Below are 7,105 nucleotides of genomic sequence, written 5' to 3'. Positions count from 1 at the left end.
GCTCTCCCGCCAGGTCAAGGCATCCCGGCTGGGCATTTAGCACACAGTAGGTGTTTTTTTCTAAGAACAGAGCCTTTTCCTCTGGAAGGCCCCCGGTTTGTGTGACAATCAAAACCAAATGGGTAAAAAAGTCATGCACATGACGTCGAGAAGAGATTTTTACAGGCTTCCCTGTAAGGCTTCGACCTGGGCCAGTCAAAGCACAGAGTGTTAGTCAGCATGTTTAGTCACAAAGCTTAACAGTTCTCTCTGTGCTCTTGGAGTACAGTTTCCAGATGGCACCCGAAATTGATCTCCTTACATACCCAGCACAACCTTTCTAAAGTAATGCTTCATATTTTGCAAATTAAATTTGCAGTATCCGTAAGAAGGACATACAGTTCTCCAGAGAATAAGCTCTCAGTCCCACAGACCTGGTAGAGCTAGGAGTGCACCATTTATCAATCATTTTAACATAAATGTCTGTCTGTGTGACATTTAGAGAGATGAACTGCAGAATGTTTCTATGGAAACAATTCAGCTGTACAGCCTTAAAGAGAATCAGTATCCCATACAATAACCATAAGTGTGGCCTGGAAAAAAAAAAAAAAAAAAGTGTTTTTTATTTTAAAGACACTGCGACTTTATATTATTTATTAAGAAAAAAAGAAAACGTTAAGAAAAATGTTAATCTTTTACACTGACCTACCTACACATAATAAGCAAGAGCACACACGATAAGAAGCCAGTCTTGAAACTGCCTGCTGTCAAGCATCCAGGGATAAGGAAGGCTGTTGAGTTTTGACTTGAGAAAACTGTTGATGTTGAGCAAAGCGTTTTGACCAAAATTCTTGCTCCTGGTTTAATTTGGAGAAGTGTATGGATCTCAGAGGAGTCATCAGAAATCGCTTTTAATTACTGTCTCTGTCCTCCTTGAACTGACACTCCCCCATTCTTCACTGTCATGGTTTCCTCTCTATTTCTTCTAAGTCTGCAGATTTTTGAGCATTCTTTCTTCCATTAATGCAGTAATTGCAATGATACTGGTGGTATAAATAGAAATGGACAGTTTCTGCTATATCGATTTGTGCTGTTTTCTTCACTGGAATCATAGGTTGGAGATCAAAAGTATATGGGAAAGGCAGCCTGTGAGTGCACAGGGTTTACTAAAATGGAAAATCAGCATCATTCATATTTCAGAATATAGTAAATGTCCACTTAAAGTTCATCTTTTGTTGCAAAATGCTCTATAACCCAGCACAAACCCCCCCACATTTGTTGAATCTTTGTTGAATCCCTTAGTTCTCCAGGTGCAATATTCGTTGTCCTAGAAAGCTATACTTAGTCTATATTAAAAAAAGAAAGATTACCTATGGAAGAAGTTGGAGAAAAGGAGGAAGCTGTACTTTGTAGGATTAAGAAGGAAGTGAAGGGAAGAGGTTATTTCATAGAGGAGGATGATTCATGTGCAAACTCTGCAACCTGGTGGTTTTGAGAACTTCCTGGTGAATTTTTTTATTTCCTAAAACATGGTTTACTATTGTCTTCCTATCTTCAGAGCTGGGAAAATAAAGCAGAGCATTTAAGTAACAGGATGGTGCTCTTTGAAGTTACCATCTGATGAGTCAGGATGCAGGTTCTTCATGAAATCATAGAATGGATTAGGATTAAAAGGGCCTTAGCGATCATCTACTCGAACTGCCCTTCCATGGGCAGGGACACCTCTCATCTAAACCATGCTGCTTGCTTAAAGCCTCATCCAGCCTGGCCTTGAACACTTCCAGGGAGGGGGCATCCCAAGTTCTCTGGGCAGTCTGTTCCAGAGTCTCACCACTCTTGTACTGAAGAACTTCCTAATATCCAGTCTAAGCCTGTTTTCATTTAGTTTAAAACCATTTCCCTTTGCCCTATTGCTACCCACTCTTATGAAAAGTCCCTCTCCAGCCTTCCTGTAGAGTCCCTCCACGTGTTGGAAGGCAGCTACAAGGTCCCTCCAGTGTCATCTCCAGGCTGAACAGTCCCAGCTCTTTCAGCCTCTCCTTGTTGCTCCAGCCCTTGGATCATCTTTGTGCCTCTCCTCTGGACTCATTCCAACAGATCTATGTCCTTCTTGTGGTGGGGCCACCAGAACTGGATGCAGTATTCAAGGTGGGGTCTTGCAGGAGCAGAGCAGAGAGGGAGGATCACCCCTCTGGATCTGCTGGGCTCCTCTTGATGCTTCCTAGGACAGGGTTGTCCTTCTGAGCTGCATGAGTGCACTGCCAGCTTGTGTTGAACTTCTAATCGATCAACATCTCTCTGTAGGGCTACTCTCAACCCACTCTGTACACAGCTTGTAATTGTGCCTGGGATTGGTCCGACCCAGCTTCAGGACCTTGCATTTGGACTTGTTGAACCTCATGCACTTTGCACTGGCCCATTGCTCAAGCCTGTTAAGGTACCTCTGGATGGCATCCTTTCCATCAAGTGAATCCACTGCACCACACAGCTTGGTGTCATCAGCAAACCTGCAGAGGGTGCACTCAGTGGCCTTGTCCATGTCACTGACAAAGATGTTAAACAGCACTGGACCCAGAACAGACCCCTGAGGAACTTGTCACTCGTGTCCAGCTGGACACCAAGCCATTGATCACAATTCTGAGTTCTACCCTCCTCATCTCCCCTGCCTTTCCTTCACAAAGAGCTTATACCCCTGTAATCCAACACACCACTCACCATGCCTCCGTGATGTCAGTCACAGCACTGCAGGCACATGAGCATCCCCAACTCCTCCTGTTTGTTTGCCGTGCTGCAGGTGTTTGCAGAAAGGCCTTTGAGCTGTGCCTCTGATGAAGTGCCTGGAGCCCCTGATGAAGGACAGTTGCATGATCCCAACACCTTTTTGTGGGCATGGGCTCTAAGTCTTACCTGACTCTTCTCAGGATTTCCTCTGCTTTCTAAACCATTAATAACCTTTGCCTCTTTGTTTCCCATTGTTTCTCTGTCAGCCATCACAGCTGAGATGGCAGAGCAAGGCTCTGTGCTAGCGTGACATCCCACAAACCTTGGCGTGCTAGCCCCAGACTTGCTCCTAGCAGGTATAGTTTTATCCCCTTCCTCCTTCAAATTTAGTTTTAAACTCTATCCCTGAGCCCTGCTATTTCCTGCCCCATGATCCTTTTGCCCCTCTGGGACAGGTACGTTCCATTTGATGCCAGCAGACTTATAGAGCAACCCATGATCAAAACCCTCAGAGCCCTACTGATGACACCAGCCCTGGAGCCATGAACTGATCTGTTGTCTCTTCCTGTTGGTTTCCTCATTTTTTTGCTGCCGATGGAGGGATGGAGGAGAATACAACTTTACACTCCTGATCCCTTAACCACTCACCCCAAGGCCCTGAAATCTCTATCGGTTCCTGGGCTTCCTGTCACCTCATCACTACCCACATGAAAGACCAAGAATGGGTAATAATCTGAAGGCCTCACCAGGATGGGAAGTTTACCTGTAACATCCTTTATCCGGCCCCTAGGGAGGCAGCAGACTTCCCTATGAAGTGGGCCCAGTCTGCATTTTGGGTCCCCTCTGCACCTCTCAGGAGGTGGTGCAACAACCCATCTAGTTTTCCTTCTGGGGTTATTTTTGATAGTTTGCCTTGGACGAGTTGGCCTTTGTGGCACTTCAGGCCTTCGAGAGTGATCTTCCTTGTTGGAAGGTACCTCCTGCAGGGCTCCATTCCTCTTCTGCCAGGGCACTGAAGGTGGTGGCTTTCTAAGGGAACAGGTCTGATGGATTTTTTTGTTGGGCAGGGACCTGTTCCCATCGTTCTTGCTCTTGTAAATCGGTGTGGGAAGGCTGGGAGGCTTGCTGAGTGGATATGGAATCCTCTGCTCCACCAGTAAGGCTTCCTTCTCATGCCATTTTTGTGAAGAGCAGTTGTGGTAACCATGGTCCCTCTTGCTCTCTCTGATACTCCCTAATCTGCTCACCTCCTCCCTGAGCTCCATCACTTCATCTTGCAGCTGTGACACGTGGTAGAGCAGGTCACGGTATCAGTGAAAGGATGTGGCATTCCTGACCTGGGAATTCCTGACCTATCCGTATCACCTGGATAGCTGCCTTTTTTCCATGGGAGCACCCTCTGAGTATCCACATCCAATTTGGTGGGATGCTGGGAGCATGGTCTTTCTCTGCTGGATAGACACCATTGTACCTGGACCAAGATGGCAATTCTCAGCACCCTGGGAACTCAGCACCCAGATGCTGCCCATGCCCTGGCCACTCCTTGCCTGCTCAGCCCCTTCTCTGGCCACCAGCTGCTCCAGAGTCTGCACCTTGGCCAGCACGATCAGGAGAACCCTGGGTGGCAGCCCTTCCCACAAACAGAAGTTGGTCTGGTTTCTTCTACAAATGCAGGTACAAGTGGAGGCAAATTTCAGAAATTAAACAAACAAAAAAAGAAAATAATTGCACGTCTGTAACTCAGCTATGCATTGACATTTTCAAAGCTATATCTAGGAGTGACAAGGACTAGAAAACAAAATTCCTCCCCTTCCATGCATTCCTATTCTACAATATTAATTTTTATATTCACCTATTCCTAAAGTAAGAAACAGATAACACTGCCTATGGAATAAAGGTGTATAAAGACATAACATGAGAAGTTGAGTTTAATTTATACAGATGGCAAACCACAAATACAGTTTGGAGCAAGAATTAAATACTGAATCTAATTGACAATACAGGCTAAATATAGATAGGCAGAATGCAATAACTTAGGGCAGAATTTGGAGATAAAACTGGCATTGTTCAATGTATTCTTTCAGAAAATTAGTCTTGAATATTTTATGATCTTGGAAGAAGAACCCTTTCATCTCACTTATGCCTTTTAGTGCTCCACTGCATCTTTGAGTTAGTGATGATTCTAGAAAGAAGAAAACTACCCACCTGAGCATCAAACCTTTTCTTTGTCTTTGCTGCAACACAAAGAAATGTTTATTTTGCAGACGAGTCCGTATCTCCTCCAGCCTTAGTTGTGAAATCTAGTAGGGCACTGGAGCTGTACATGACAAGAGATGAAAAAAGGAATGTGTCTTGATAAGTTATCTTTTAAAGGTCTAAAACTAGAGGCAAATATCTGCTGAATTAACAGGATATTAAATCCCATTTAGTTGAATTCCTGCTGTCATCTATTCCAAAGAAAGCAACAGTGCAACATTTAAAGAATTAGTTCTTTCTGAACATGAAAAAATAAAGGAAATATTATTGCTCTCATTATGTTTGGAAACCCTCAAAAAAACTCAGCAGTCAACACTGTCACATCAGTGGGTACACCACATTTTGACTTTAAGCATATAAATGAAATGAGGAGTGAATAACAATTCTCCACATCTGTTTATCATTTCCTCCAGACAATCTTTAAAGAGTTGCAGTAGGAAGATTATATAGGTTCCAAAGCTTACAAGGAATGTCATAGCAAAGGAAAGCTGTTAGCGATTGGAATGGACTGGTTTTTGGCACTGACTGATTGTAAAGAACAGGTAATGCTGTCTGCATCCAAGAACTGGGCATTTGAAAACAGCTGTTGCAGTGTGGTACGTTTCCAACTCAAGCAACACTGTGCCATTTGCAATATATGGTGTAAAAAAACCCAAATAATTCTAAGACATTTGGAAGAAATATAGCGGAATAAAACCTTCATGCTGAATTATTTGCTGTCAAAATCAGCAGTAAGTCAAAACAGAATCCAGAAATGTAATTGAAAAAACTGTTTACTTTGCATTTTTTATCCATAAAAGGGTGAGCCTACCATAGACATTCTCATTTCTTTCTCATGTGCATGTGTAAATCTGTGACATGGGTGAAATTCTGCTCTCAGGCTGCAATACCCAGTTACCATTATTTACCCTGTTTAACCCTATAACTTTCCTGTTATTTTGCACTCACTTTGTACCATTATTTAATAGAATATAGGAGGCTGTTCTCACTGTGAGACATATATAGTGTCTTAATCAAATGGGCTGAAAAGCTCTTTCTAACAACTATTCATCTTAAGCATCTAAAGCTGATCATAATGTCCATCTCTGACAACTTCTTTAAAGTCTAAAAAATGTTAAGCACCAGTAGCCACATCTTAACTGATTTATTGGTATACTTGTCTGGAGCTTTTTGAAGCAATCTTCTTTGGGATATGTCCCTTCAGTCAAATTTGTACTAAAAAAAGAAAAAGAAAGGTAACAGCTTAAGTGGCCAGAAAGATACAATCCTTATTCCTCCAAGAACTCATATTTGGAAAATGCAGGTGATATGAAGGCTCTTTTCCTGGTAATGGATATTGATGCTGAAATCATTAACTTGATAGCACACATTGAGACAAAAAGCAAAGTGATAGGCTTCAAAAAATCCACTCAAAGTTTTGTAAATTCAGATTGTAAATTTCAGATCTGAAACAAAACAATTCCTTAACTGTCTTTTCTCCTTAGTATAAATTATAGAGAAGAGACTATCTCCATTAAGATCGTTACATTAAAGAAACATATAGATTTTATTATTTTGTACTTAGTCTAGGCAAGGAGTTAGAAGTCAGAGCTTTGCCAGACCCTTTCTTTTAGTGCCACGCAAGCTCTTAACTTCTCTCTGCCTGAGCTTTTCCATCTGTACAGTGACTGTGCTATGCCTCAGTTTGGAAAGCTCCAAGAGGAAACACTACTGACCTATTTAATAGCATATTAATCCCATTTTAAAAGCAGCTGTTTTTCATTTCGCACCACAAGAACATATGAATCCCATATGTTCTAGAACTCAGAGAGGCCTTTTTATTTCAAATTCTTTAAAAGTGGAAAATGGGAATTTCCTCAGTACTTCTGCATGCAGTGCACTAGAGGGCCCTCAGGAGTTAGAAATGGATGGAATGCACTTTTGGAAGGCACACACTGCACAGGACTTTTTACAGATTTTAAAATAGAAGTTGCTGCGGTTTTTTTTGCTGTTGGTTTTTTTTTTTTAATAATAATGTGAAGTTCATGTAAGTTTATAGCAGTTCATATGCAAACCACCTCTCAGTACAGTTAGCTTCCAAACAGTATTTTGCTTTCTATGAAATACCTAAATCTGAACCAAACTTTAAACTAAAATATATGCTAGAATA

This window comes from Heliangelus exortis, chromosome 4, assembly GCF_036169615.1.
Source record: "Heliangelus exortis chromosome 4, bHelExo1.hap1, whole genome shotgun sequence".
Taxonomy (NCBI): domain Eukaryota; kingdom Metazoa; phylum Chordata; class Aves; order Apodiformes; family Trochilidae; genus Heliangelus; species Heliangelus exortis.
Note: the sequence above shows the minus strand (reverse complement) of the source record.